This window comes from Festucalex cinctus, chromosome 20 (assembly GCF_051991245.1).
Source record: "Festucalex cinctus isolate MCC-2025b chromosome 20, RoL_Fcin_1.0, whole genome shotgun sequence".
Lineage (NCBI taxonomy): Eukaryota > Metazoa > Chordata > Actinopteri > Syngnathiformes > Syngnathidae > Festucalex > Festucalex cinctus.
Window position 1 is genome coordinate 3,531,360 of NC_135430.1, and position 14,356 is coordinate 3,545,715.

The 14,356-nt window shown below is 38.8% G+C and overlaps 1 protein-coding gene and 1 long non-coding RNA gene across 3 annotated transcripts in view; both read right to left on the minus strand.

Annotated features, from left to right (window-relative positions):
* fen1 (flap structure-specific endonuclease 1) overlaps positions 1-14,356 on the minus strand; it is a 60,879-nt gene that overhangs the window by 13,400 nt on the left and 33,123 nt on the right. The gene's annotated exons all lie outside the window — the stretch shown is intronic.
* Positions 1,091-4,865, minus strand: LOC144009433 (uncharacterized). The gene is made up of 3 exons (XR_013280919.1): positions 4,702-4,865; positions 3,949-4,150; positions 1,091-3,014 (listed from the first exon to the last, which is right to left on the minus strand). It is a non-coding gene; the product is annotated as an uncharacterized LOC144009433 (long non-coding RNA).

The window sequence follows — 14,356 nt, forward strand, 5'->3', positions numbered from 1 at the left end:
GTACCAATTTTCGTAGCTCTAGGTTAAACATACAACCGGCAATACTACGTTTAGTAAGAGTTTTGAAACTCTAAATTTGATGCCCCACCTCCGTCATATAGTATGTCGAAAACTTTAGATTTTTTACCATGGTGTTGTCCCAGGTCTTGAGATGGTACATCCCAAGTTTGAAGTCAATTGGATTAACCGTGTAGGAGAAGCAGGCAAAAGTATGACCCCTGTAAATGTGCAAAAATTGGCCAAAATTGGACATTTAAATACTCATATCTCACTTCCTTTCTATTTTAGGGTACACACATCAAAGAGGTTTTTGTTCATCTGGATGTGCTACAGGTGCCACACAATTTTCATAGCCGTCGGACAATCGTAGCGGGCCAGGGATCTGTTTAACCTATGTAGGTGGCGCTATGGAGCCATTTTTCTGTTATCACCTATTGCGACTTTAAAATATCAAATTTTTCGCCAGGCCTGACGTGTGTGTAAAGTTTGGTGAGTTTTCGTTCACGTTTAGTGTCTCAAAAATGTGATTGTTTGCGGAAAAGAATAATAACAAATAAAAAGAAGAAGAACTAGAGCTGCGAGCAGCTATAAAGGGCCCTCGCAACCCGGGCCACGTTGGGGTATATGCAAGTCGGGGGACTTGCACGTTGGGGTACTGTTAAATAGACAAGGACCATGGAAAATAGAAATGCATTTGCCGTGCCTTGTGTGTAAAAAGGTGCAGTAAAAGGCCAAAAATGATGCACAATTCCCAAAATAAATTCAAAAGTGTGGACTTTCTGATGTGTGTGCAAAGTTTCATGAAAAGTCGCTCGTTTGATATTCAAAACCAGCATCTGTTTATTTGAAAACATTGCATGGCACAGAGATGGTGTGTGATCAAATAAAAAGCTTTTTGATGACTCTTAATGTGGTGTCGCTGTGCAACACATACACTCCTGATCAAAATCTTAAGACCAGTTAAAAAATTGCAAGAATTTGCATTTTCCACTGTTGTATCTTAAGAAGGTTCTAAGTAGAGTTTCAGAATGCAAAAAGAAGAAATGGGAACAAGAGACCAAATATTTTGAGCAGGCAATTTATTGAAAATAACAATTGAACTGAAATAGGCTGTTCATCAGCTGATCAAAAGTTTAAGACCACATCCTTTAAAAGCCCAAATCTGTGCAAAAATTTGGATTCCATGTCATTTTCTGTCAAGTAATCACACTGTCAAGACCTTTTGATGGGAAAAGCAAAAAAAACTCACTGCCTTCGAAAGTGGCAGGATTGTTGAGCTGCATAGACAAGCCCTCTCACAACGTGCTATCGCTGCTGAGGTTGGACGCAGTAAGACAGTCATTTTGCATTTCTTAAAAGATCCTGAGGTTTATGGATAAAAAAAATCAAGTGGTAGACCCAAAAAAATCTCACCGGCACCGAGCCGGAGGATCCGAATGGCTGCCCATCAAGAGACGGGGCGATGCTCATCCCAAATTAAGGCCATTTCTGGTGCTGACTGCAGCCCAATAACCATCAGACGGCATCTGCAAAGGAACGGCTTCAAAAACAAAAAACGTCTTCAAAGGCCACGTCTTCTTCAACGCCACAAAATTGCCCGTTTTGTCTTTGCAAGGGAGCACCAAACATGGGACGTTCAAAGTTGGAAGAAAGTTTTATTCTCTGATGAGAAAAAAATTAACCTTGATGGTCCTGATGGCTTCCAACGCTACTGGCATGACAAGGAGATGCCACCTGAATTTTTTTCAACACGGCACAGCGGAGGGGGCGCCATCATGATCTGGGATGCTTTTTCCTTCAATGGAACAATGGAGCTCCAGGTTGTGCAGGGGCATCAAACAGCAGCTGGCTACGTGGAGATGTTGCAGCGGGCATCCCTCATGACTGAGGGCCCTCGTCTGTGTGGTGATGACTGGGTTTTTCAGCAGGACAATGCTGCAATTCGCAATGCCCGTCTGACAAAGGATTTTTTTCAGGAGAATAACATCACTCTTTTGGATCATCCTGCATGTTCCCCTGATCTAAATCAAATTGAGAACATTTGGGGATGGATGGCAAGGGAAGTTTACAAAAATGGACATCAGTTCCAGAGAGTGGATGCCCTTCGTGAAGCCATCTTCACCACTTGGAGCAACATTCCTACAAGCCTTTTGGAAACACTCGCATCAAGCACGCCAACACAAATTTTTGAAGTGATCAACAATAATGGTGGAGTTACTCATTACTGAGTCTGTTTTCGAGACTTTAATTTCTGTTTTAGGGCTTTTTTTGAGCTATGGTCTTAAACTTTTGATCAGCTGATGAACAGCCTATTTCAGTTAAATTGTTCTTTTCAATTAATTGCCTGTTCAAAACATTTGGTCTCTTGTTCCCATTTCTTCTTTTTGCATTCTGAAACTCTACTTAGAACCTTCTTAAGATACAACAGTGCAAAATGCAAATTCTTGCAATTTTTTAACTGGTCTTAAGATTTTGATCAGGAGTGTATGTATTCATGACATAGTGAAGTATTGTGACAGTTTTGTAGGGTCCAGCAAACAGTAAATGTGTGACAGTTATTCAAGAAAAAAATGTAGCTTTGAAGCAGGCTAACCAATGACATCATCTAAAGGGGAAAAAAGCACATGAGCAAGCATAGGTATAAGTAGAGGAGAAAAAGAGATGAAAGAAGTGCGAGAGATGGAACAGGAGAGGAATGCAGCTGTTTATGTATAGCTGTTGTAACAGGACAGATTAAATAACACTTTAACCTGGGGTTAACAGCGCCCTAGGACAGATAAACTCTTTAGTGTAAAAGTTTTCTGGGACAGATGAATCCCTTGGAGTCAAAAAGTTAGGGTTAGCACATAGTCTGTCTTAGGATAATGTAACCTCCATGGATGAATTAGTCCTAGGACGCTTTGACCTGCGGGCTAAAACTTCAGGGGGGTTAACCTGTCCTGTTATATTGTGATCATCGTCTTCGTGCATGTCCTCAGTGGCTTCTTCTGTCTGTGTGGCAGCATTTGATACATCTGTAGAACAAAAAAGAATGAAGAATCATGTTAGATCTGTGAAGCTTGGTTGTCTTAGGTGTAGTTTACAGAACAGTCGTGTGCATATTTTTAGCATGGTAGTGTCTTAATACAAATGCATATTATGTAATGCACTGTATATGGATATTACAGACGTAATATTTGACGGTGATCTTATATTCATAGTTTTTGCCCGTTAATAAATAATATAGCTAGTAAGTAATAAGACACGCAAAAATGGTATAGTTGAATCCTCTGGGTCAAAAAGCAATGTTTTAGGATTGTGTGATGAAATGATGAATAAAAGTAAGGATACGACAGGTACATAAATGGTTATGTAAGTGTCAAATTTGGCATGGTGTGTCCAGATACATGCAGGATAAGTATAAAATATTATGGTGTGTGATTGATTTTTTCTTAGTAAAAATTAGTATTGTAAAGGTCAAGTCACAGTATGTCCAAAAAATTTAAAAAAAAAAAAATCTATGGTATAGAAACATCATAATCAGGGGCAAAGACATAAACATAATAATAGTAATTAATAACGATAGAATTTAAATACAATCTTTTCCATGAATATGTCAGTTATTTTGAGAAGATACAGAAAAAAAAGAACTTTGAAGTGTCTATCAGTGGATGAAAGAGGGCAAGATCGCAGCATAGCTACATGATATCAGTCACATTTGAAAGTAATCAAGTGTAGTATGTATTCACATTATATACATTGAGAAATTGCGGCTCAATAATCAGTCAGTGTTTTAGTTAACAGTCCAATGTTACCTTCAAGATATTCCTAACAGAAAAAAAGGAACGTGCATTAACAAAAAAATGTAAAAATGTCCATTGTCAAACATGTCATTCATTATACACAATGTGTAGGATGGGGATGCTTGCTGTGTTAGTGTTTGTGTGTCTTCCATGTCATATAGCTTACCATCACGGACAAATGCATCACATGCATCCTTTATATCCAATGCAGTCTGGAGTTCTTTCACAAGCTTGGTTTTGAAGTCTATCTGTTTTTCAAGTGCTCGATTGACTCGAGTCACATGGACTAGTTGGTTCATTTGGGAATGAAGATCAAGGCTGCGCTGGTATAAGTCGTTGCGACTGAAAGCATGATCAATGCATGCATACTGTAATGACAAAGCATTCAATGAAAATCAGTCATGTTAGATTCCATGATTCTAAATAGCAGAGGTAACGTGTTGGTGCAAAACGTTGTGGTCGTGTTGCATGTTACTCAATGGCTGTGTGTGTCAAAACGAGTTTATTTGAAAGAATATACAAATATATACACACGGACATATATATTTATACAGTATAACAGTGCCGCATGTATTGGTTTTAAGGAAAGAGTTGAAAAGCAGTGTTCAGAAAAAAGCATAAGACGCACAAAGTACCATTTCACTACATGTAATAAGTTGTCAAGTAGACATGTGAATTAAGTGGTTAAGATAGTGGCTACTGTGCAAGTAAGCTTCAATTGTCTCTAAAAGGTTAGCATATGTGTTCTACATGATATCAATGGCTAGACGTGCTCGTGGAGAAACATTACAAACAGAAAAACACACTAAAGGTGCCTTTAACAAACCTGTTAATAAATGAGAACTTAATACATATATGTATGGCATACTGTATATGATTGAGAAAGTTGTCCTGTTTAGTTTATGTATTGTATACTTACGGAAAAAAGTTGGCAATCTTTGCGTATGGAGATGATTAGAGGGTCTTTATCAAAAGAGAATTTGCTTGTTGATTTGTTCATGTTCTGTAGAAAAGCAAAGGAGTAGAAATAAATACAGTATCATACTTCATAAACATACAAGAAATTTGTAGCTGTATTAACCATTGTTGGTATTTGAAGTGATAATTTAGGAATAGAAGTGTAGTGATTGCAGAATTTATAGAGTGCTTACCTTGTATGACTTTGTAGATGGAAATGTCTTTTGTTGAAAGAGCTCTTTGTTGTCTACTATATATGCAAGGACAAGCATAAGTAGGTGTGGTTATGAAGTACTTGACCATTGAAATAAAGCAGTGGTATCAAATGTATGGACCGTGGTTTGGCTCAGGCCTGCAAAGGGGTTTAATGTGGCACAAGAGATAATCTTGTAAGGTACAAAAAATAATAATAATATAATAGGTATGCCTCTGAGTTTTCACAAATCTAGGTCAAGTCAAGTCATCTTTAGTTATTTTGCGCTTGAATCATCCAATCGGAAATGCTCCATAAAAAATGTATAGAGGGTGCGATTTATTGCAAATTGCACAAGAAATCGCTAAAAATTCATGTTAATGACAAGTCTGATGTGTGTGCAAAGTTTCACGAGTTTTCACACATGTATAGATAAAAAAAAACAAAGCAGCACTTTACTTGGCAACCAATGCATCGCTATAGCAGCAGCGTGCGACAAAATAAAAAACTTTCGATAAATTTGCATCTTAAACATCTTAAGATGAAACACACCAAGTTTGAACACGGTCGGATGAATTTTGTAGGAGGAGTTAAAATATGACCCCTAAAAAAGGCCACGAAAAAAGTCTACAAATCCCATCATAAATCAAAATGGCGGACTTCCTGTTTGGTTTAGCACATGGTTCCAAGAGACTTTTTTGTACATCGTTGGGCTCTTATGTATGCCTCTAAATTATCATAGCGCTAGGTGAAACGTACAACCGGGAATGCTTCGTTAAAGAGGAGTTTTTTAGCTCAAAATGTGATGCCCGGCCCCTACGGGACCTCCTGTTGGGTTTAGCACATGGCATCAAGAGACTTTTTTGTACATCGTGGGCTGTTACATTTGTCTCCAAATTTTCGTAGCTCTAGCTGCTTCGTACAACTGGGAATGCTTCATTAAGAAGTAATTTTTTCCTTTGCAAACTGTGCATGCCACGGCAACAGCGTGCGACAAAATAAAAAGCTTTCAATAACTTTTCATCTTCAACATCTTAAGATGAATCACACCAAGTTTGGAGATGATCGGATAAACTCTGTAGGAGGAGTTCGTTAAAATAAGACCCCTATGAAATGGCCCAAAAAATGGCAACACGTTCCAAAGTAAATCAAAATGGCGGACTTCCTGTTCGGTTTAGCATATGGTTCAAAAAGAGTTTTTTGTACCTTGAGGGCTGTTACATATGTCTTCAAATATTGGTAACTCTAGGTGAAATGTACAGCCGGGAATGCTTCATTAAGTTAGAATTTTGAAACACAAAATTTGATGCCTCGCCTCTGGCGGACTTCCTGTTAGGTTTAGCATATGGCACCAACAGGCTTTTTTGTAGATCATAGTCTGTTACATATGTGTACCAATTTTCGTAGCTCTAGATTAAACGTACCACCGGCAATGCTTCGTTAAGTAAGAATTTTGAAACTGTAAATTTGATGCCCCGCCACCGTCATATAGTATGTCAAAAACTTTAGATTTTTTACCATGATGTTGTCCCAGGTGTTGAGATGGTACAGCCCAAGTTTGAAGTCAATCGGGTTAACCGTGTAGGAGAAGCGGGCAAAAGTATGACCCCTGTAAATGTGCAAAAATGGGCCAAAATTGGACATTCAAATACTCATACCTCACTTCCTGTCTATTTTAGGGTACACATATCAAAGAGGTTTTTGTTCATCTGGATGTGCTACAGGTGCCACACTATTTTCGTAGCCATAGGACAATCGTAGCGGGACAGGGATCCGTTAAACCTATGTAGGTGGCGCTACAGAGCCATTTTTCTGTTATCATGTATGGCGACTTTAAAATATCAAATTTTTCGCCAGACCCGATCTGCGTGTAAAGTTTGGTGAGTTTTCGTTCATGTTTAGTGCCTCAAAAATGTGGTTGTTTGCGGAAAAGAATAATAACAAAGAAGAAGAAGAAGAATAATAATAAGAATTCCTTCAGGAACAATAGGGACCTCGCAGCGGTCGCTGCTCGGGCCCTAATAAAAAGAAGAACTAGAGCTGCGAGCAGCTATAAAGGGCCCTCGCAACCCGGGCCACGTTGGGGTACTTGCACGTCGGGGTACTGGCACGTTGGGGTACTGTCAAATAGGACAAGGACCATCTAAAATGTTTTTGACAAGCCTTGTGTGTGCAAAGTTTAATCAAAACGCAAAATATGGTGCGCAATTCCCAAAATAAATTCAAAATGGCGGACTTCCTTTTAGGTTTAGCATACGGCAACAGAATACTTTTTGTAGGTCTTAAGCTAATAGGTATGCCTCCCAGTTTTCACAAATCTAGGTCAAGTCATCTTTAGTTGTGTATCGCTTGAATCATACAATTGGAAATGCTCCATAAAAATGCATAGAGGGCGCTATTGAGCACAACGTTGGGTTACTTGCACGTCAGGGTACTGGCACGTTGGGGTACTGTTACATGGAACAAGGACCATTTAAAATGTTAGTTTTTTCCATGCCTTGTCTGTGCAAAGTTTAATGAAAAAGGCCAAAAATGATGTATAATTCCCAAAATAAAATCAAAATAGCGGACTTCCTCTTTGGTTTGGCAAATGGCTACATAATACTTTTTTGTAGGTCTAGCATAATCATACAATCGGAAATGCTTCATAAAAATGTCTAGAGGGCGCTATTTATTGCAAATTGCACAATAAATCTCTGAAAATTCATGTTCATGACAAGTCTGATGTGTTTGCAAAGTTTCATGAGTTTTCATGTGTATAAAAAAAAAAAAAGCAGCACTTGACAACTGTTACATGGAACAAGGACCATTTAAAATGTTAGTTTTTTCCATGCCTTGTCTGTGCAAAGTTTAATGAAAAAGGCCAAAAATGATGTATAATTCCCAAAATAAAATCAAAATAGCGGACTTCCTCTTTGGTTTGGCAAATGGCTACATAATACTTTTTTGTAGGTCTAGCATAATCATACAATCGGAAATGCTTCATAAAAATGTCTAGAGGGCGCTATTTATTGCAAATTGCACAATAAATCTCTGAAAATTCATGTTCATGACAAGTCTGATGTGTTTGCAAAGTTCCATGAGTTTTCATGTGTATAAAAAAAAAAAAGCAGCACTTGACAAACAATGCATTGCTATGGCAACAGCGTGTTACAAAATAAAAAACTTTCGATTACTTTGCATCTTAAACATCTTAAGATGAAACACACCAAGTTTGAAGACAGTCGGATAAATTTTGTAGGAGGGGTTCGTTAAAATATGACCCCTGAAAAAGGCCACAAAAAATGGCAACAAATCCCATCATAAATCAAAATGGCAGACTACCTGTTTGGTTTAGCACATGGTTCCAAGAGACTTTTTTGTACATCATGGGCTCTTATGTATGCCTGCAAATTATCATAGCGCTAGGTGAAACGTACAACCGGGAATGCTTCGTTAAAGAGGAGTAATTAGCTCAAAATGTGATGCCCGGCCCCTGGGGGACTTCCTGTTGGGTTTAGCACATGGCACCAAGAGACTTTTTTGTACATCCTGGGCTGTTACATATGTCTACAATTTTTCGTCGCTCTAGCTGCTTCGTACAACTGGGAATGCTTCATTAAGAAGGATTTTTTTCCTTTGCAAAAAGTGCATGCCACGACAACAGCGTGTGACGAAATAAAAAACTTTCAATCACTTTTCATTTTCAACATCTTAAGATGAATCACACCAAGTTTGAAGATGATCGGATAAACTCTGTAGGAGGAGTTCGTTAAAATAAGACCCCAATGAAATGGCCAAAAAAATGGCAACACGTTCCAAAATAAATCAAAATGGTGGACTTCCTGTTAGGTTTAGCATATGGTTCAAAAAGAGTTTTTTGTACCTCGAAGGCTGTTATATACCTCTACAAATTTTGGTAACTCTATGTGAAACGTACAGCCGGGTATGCTTTGTTAAAGAGGAGTTTTTTAGCTCAAAATGTGATGCCCGGCCCCTGGGGGACTTCCTGTTGGGTTTAGCACAGGGCACCAAGAGACTTTTTTGTACATCTTGGGCTGTTACATATGTCTACAAATTTTCGTAGCTCTAGCTGCTTCGTACAAATGGGAATGCTTCTTTAAGGATATTTTTTTTCCTTTAAAAACAGTGCATGCCATGACAACAGCGTGCAACGAAATACAAAGCTTTCAATAACTTTTCATCTTCAACATCTTAAGATGAATCACACCAAGTTTGAAGATGATCGGATAAACACTGTAGGAGGAGTTCGTTAAAATAAGACCCCAATGAAATGGCCAAAAAAATGGCAACACGTTCCAAAATAAATCAAAATGGTGGACTTCCTGTTAGGTTTTGCATATGGTTCAAAAAGAGTTTTTTGTAGGTCATAGCCTGTTACATATGTGTACCAATTTTCGTAGCTCTAGATTAAACGTACAACCGGCAATGCTTCGTGAAGTAAGAATTTTTAAACTCTAAATTTGATGCGCCGCCGCCGTCATATAGTATATCAAAAACTTTTCATTTTTCACAATGATGTTGTCCCAGGTGTTGAGATGGTACATCCCAAGTTTGAAGTCAATCGGGTTAACCGTGTAGGAGAAGCGGGCAAAAGTATGACCCCTGTAAATGTGCAAAAATTGGCAAAAAATGGACATTTAAATACTCATACCTCACTTTCTGTCTATTTTAGGGTACACACTTCAAAGAGGTTTTTGTTCATTGGGATGTGCTACAGGTGCCACACAATTTTCATAGCCGTCGGACAATTGTAGCGGGACAGGGATCCGTTTAACCTATGTAGGGGGCGCTAAGGAGCCATTTTTCTGTTATCATGTATGGCGACTTTAAAATATCAAATTTTTCGCCAGGCCTGATGTGCGTGTAAAGTTTGGTGAGTTTTCGGTCACGTTTAGTGTCTCAAAAATGCGATTGTTTGCGGAGAAGAATAATAAGAATAAGAATAATAATAATAAGAAGAATTCCTACAAAAACAATAGGGCCTCGCAGCGGCACCGCCGCCGCCGCTGCTCGGGCCCTAATAATAAGAATTCCTTGAAAAACAATAGGGACCTCGCAGCGGTCGCTGCTCGGGCCCTAACTAGAGCTGCGAGCAGCTATAAAGGGCCCTCGCAACCCGGGCCACGTTGGGGTACTTGCACGTCGGGGTACTGGCACGTTGGTGTACTGTCAAATTGGACAAGGACCATCTAAAATGTTTTTGACAAGCCTTGTGTGTGCAAAGTTTCATCAAAACGCAAAATATGGTATGCAATTCCCAAAATAAATTCAAAATGGCGGACTTCCTTTTAGGTTTAGCATACGGCTACAGAATACTTTTTGTAGGTCTTAGACTAATAGGTATGCCTCTGAGTTTTCACAAATCTAGGTCAAGTCAATTAATCTTTAGTTATTTCGCGCTTGAATCATCCAATCGGAAATGCTCCATAAAAATGTATAGAGGGCGCGATTTATTGCACAAGAAATCTCTAAAAATTCATGTTCATGACAAGTCTGATGTGTGTGCAGAGTTTTCACACATGTATAGACCAAAAAAAATAAGCAGCACTTTACTTGGCAAACAATGTATCGCTATGGCAACAGCATGTGACAAAATAAAAAACTTTCGATAACTTTGCATCTTAAACATCTTAAGATGAAACACACCAAGTTTGAAGACAGTCGGATAAATTTTGTAGGAGGGGTTCGTTAAAATATGACCCATGAAAAAGGCCACAAAAAATGGCAACAAATCCCATCATAAATCAAAATGGCAGACTTCCTGTTTGGTTTAGCACATGGTTCCAAGAGACTTTTTTTGTACATCGTGGGCTCTTATGTATGCCTGCAAATTATCATAGCGCTAGGTGAAACGTACGACCGGGAATGCTTCGTTAAAGGGGAGTTTTTTAGCTCAAAATGTGATGCCCGGCCCCTGGGGGACTTCCTGTTAGGTTAAGCACATGGCACCAAGAGACTTTTTTGTACATCCTGGGCTGTTACATATGTCTACAATTTTTCGTCGCTCTCGCTGCTTCGTACAACTGGGAATGCTTCTTTAAGAATATTTTTTTTCCTTTGCAAACAGTGCATGCCACGACAACAGCGTGCGACGAAATAAAAAGCTTTCAATAACTTTTCATCTTCAACATCTTTAGATGAATCACACCAAGTTTGAAGATGATCGGATAAACACTGTAGGAGGAGTTCGTTAAAATAAGACCCCTATGAAATGGCCAAAAAAATGGCAACACATTCCAAAGTAAATCAAAATGGTGGACTTCCTGTTAGGTTTAGCACATGGTTCAAAAAGAGTTTTTTGTAGGTCATAGTCTGTTACATATGTGTACCAATTTTCGTAGCTCTAGATTAAACGTACAACCGGCAATGCTTCGTTCAGTAAGAATTATTAAACTCTAAATGTGATGCCCCGCCGCCGCCATATAGTATGTCAAAAACTCTAGATTTTTTACCATGATGTTGTCCCAGGTGTTGAGATGGTACATCCCAAGTTTGAAGTCAATCGGGTTAACCGTGTAGGAGAAGCGGGCAAAAGTATGACCCCTGTAAATGTGCAAAAATGGGCCAAAATTGGACATTTAAATACTCATATCTCATTTCCTGTCTATTTTAGGGTACACATATCGAAGAGGTTTTTGTTCATCTGGATGTGCTACAGGTGCCACACAATTTTCATAGCCGTAGGACAATCATAGCGGGACAGGGATCCGTTTAACCTATGTAGGTGGCGCTCCAGAGCCATTTTTCTGTTATCATCTATGGCGACTTTAAAATATCAAATTTTTCGCCAGGCCTGATGTGTGTGTAAAATTTGGTGAGTTTACGTTCACGTTTAGTGTCTCAAAAATGCTAAGCTAATAGGTATGCCTCCCAGTTTTCACAAATCTAGGTCAAGTCATCTTTAGTTGTGTATCGCTTGAATCATACAATTGGAAATGCTCCATAAAAATGCATAGAGGGCGCTATTGAGCACAACGTTGGGTTACTTGCACGTCAGGGTACTGGCACGTTGGGGTACTGTTACATGGAACAAGGACCATTTAAAATGTTATTTTTTTCCATGCCTTGTCTGTACAAAGTTTAATGAAAAAGGCCAAAAATGATGTATAATTCCCAAAATAAAATCAAAATAGCGGACTTCCTCTTTGGTTTGTCAAATGGCTACATAATACTTTTTTGTAGGTCTAGCATAATCATACAATCGGAAATGCTTCATAAAAATGTCTAGAGGGCGCTATATATTGCAAATTGCACAATAAATCTCTAAAAATTCATGTTCATGACAAGTCTGATGTGTTTGCAAAGTTTCATGAGTTTTCACACATGTATAAATAAAAAAAAAAAAGCAGCACTTGGCAAACAATGCATTGCTATGGCAACAGCGTGTGACAAAATAAAAAACTTTCGATTACTTTGCATCTTAAACATCTTAAAATGAAACACACCAAGTTTGAAGACAGTCGGATAAATTTTTTAGGAAGGGTTCGTTAAAATATGACCCCTGAAAAAGGCCACAAAAAATGGCAACAAATCCCATGATAAATCAAAATGGCGGACTTCCTGTTTGGTTTAGCACATGGTTCCAAGAGACTTTTTTTGTACATCGTGGGCTCTTATGTATGCTTGCAAATTATCATAGCGCTAGGTGAAACGTACAGCCGGGTATGCTTTGTTAAAGAGGAGTTTTTTTAGCTCAAAATGTGCTGCCCGGCCCCTGGGGGACTTCCTCTTGGGTTTAGCACAGGGCACCAAGAGACTTTTTTGTACATCTTGGGCTGTTACATATGTCTACAAATTTTCGTAGCTCTAGCTGCTTCGTACAAATGGGAATGCTTCTTTAAGGATATTTTTTTTCCTTTAAAAACAGTGCATGCCATGACAACAGCGTGCGACGAAATACAAAGCTTTCAATAACTTTTCATCTTCAACATCTTAGGATGAATCACACCAAGTTTGAAGATGATCGGATAAACACTGTAGGAGGAGTTCGTTAAAATAAGACCCCAATGAAATGGCCAAAAAAATGGCAACACGTTCCAAAATAAATCAAAATGGTGGACTTCCTGTTAGGTTTAGCATATGGTTCAAAAAGAGTTTTTTGTAGGTCATAGCCTGTTACATATGTGTACCAATTTTCGTAGCTCTAGATTAAACGTACAACCGGCAATGCTTCGTGACGTAAGAATTTTTAAACTCTAAATTTGATGCGCCGCCGCCGTCATATAGTATATCAAAAACTTTTCATTTTTCACAATGATGTTGTCCCAGGTGTTAAGATGGTACATCCCAAGTTTGAAGTCAATCGGGTTAACCGTGTAGGAGAAGCGGGCAAAAGTATGACCCCTGTAAATGTGCAAAAATTGGCAAAAATTGGACATTTAAATACTCATACCTCACTTTCTGTCTATTTTAGGGTACACACTTCAAAGAGGTTTTTGTTCATTGGGATGTGCTACAGGTGCCACACAATTTTCATAGCCGTCGGGACAATCGTAGCGGGACAGGGATCCGTTTAACATATGTAGGGGGCGCTAAGGAGCCATTTTTCTGTTATCATGTATGGCGACTTTAAAATATCAAATTTTTCGCCAGGCCTGATGTGCGTGTAAAGTTTGGTGAGTTTTCGGTCACGTTTAGTGTCTCAAAAATGTGATCGTTTGCGGAGAATAATAATAATAAGAATAATAATAATAACTAGAGCTGCGAGCAGCTATAAAGGGCCCTCGCAACCCGGGCCACGTTGGGGTATATGCAAGTCGGGGGACTTGCACGTTGGGGTACTGTTAAATAGACAAGGACCATGGAAAATAGAAATGCATTTGCCGTGCCTTGTGTGTAAAAAGGTGCAGTAAAAGGCCAAAAATGATGCACAATTCCCAAAATAAATTCAAAAGTGTGGACTTTCTGATGTGTGTGCAAAGTTTCATGAAAAGTCGCTCGTTTGATATTCAAAACCAGCATCTGTTTATTTGAAAACATTGCATGGCACAGAGATGGTGTGTGATCAAATAAAAAGCTTTTTGATGACTCTTAATGTGGTGTCGCTGTGCAACACATATGTATTCATGACATAGTGAAGTATTGTGACAGTTTTGTAGGGTCCAGCAAACAGTAAATGTGTGACAGTTATTCAAGAAAAAATGTAGCTTTGAAGCAGGCTAACCAATGACATCATCTAAAGGGGAAAAAAGCACATGAGCAAGCATAGGTATAAGTAGAGGAGAAAAAGAGATGAAAGAAGTGCGAGAGATGGAACAGGAGAGGAATGCAGCTGTTTATGTATAGCTGTTGTAACAGGACAGATTAAATAACACTTTAACCTGGGGTTAACAGCGCCCTAGGACAGATAAACTCTTTAGTGTAAAAGTTTTCTGGGACAGATGAATCCCTTGGGGTCAAAGAGTTTGGGTTAGCACATAGG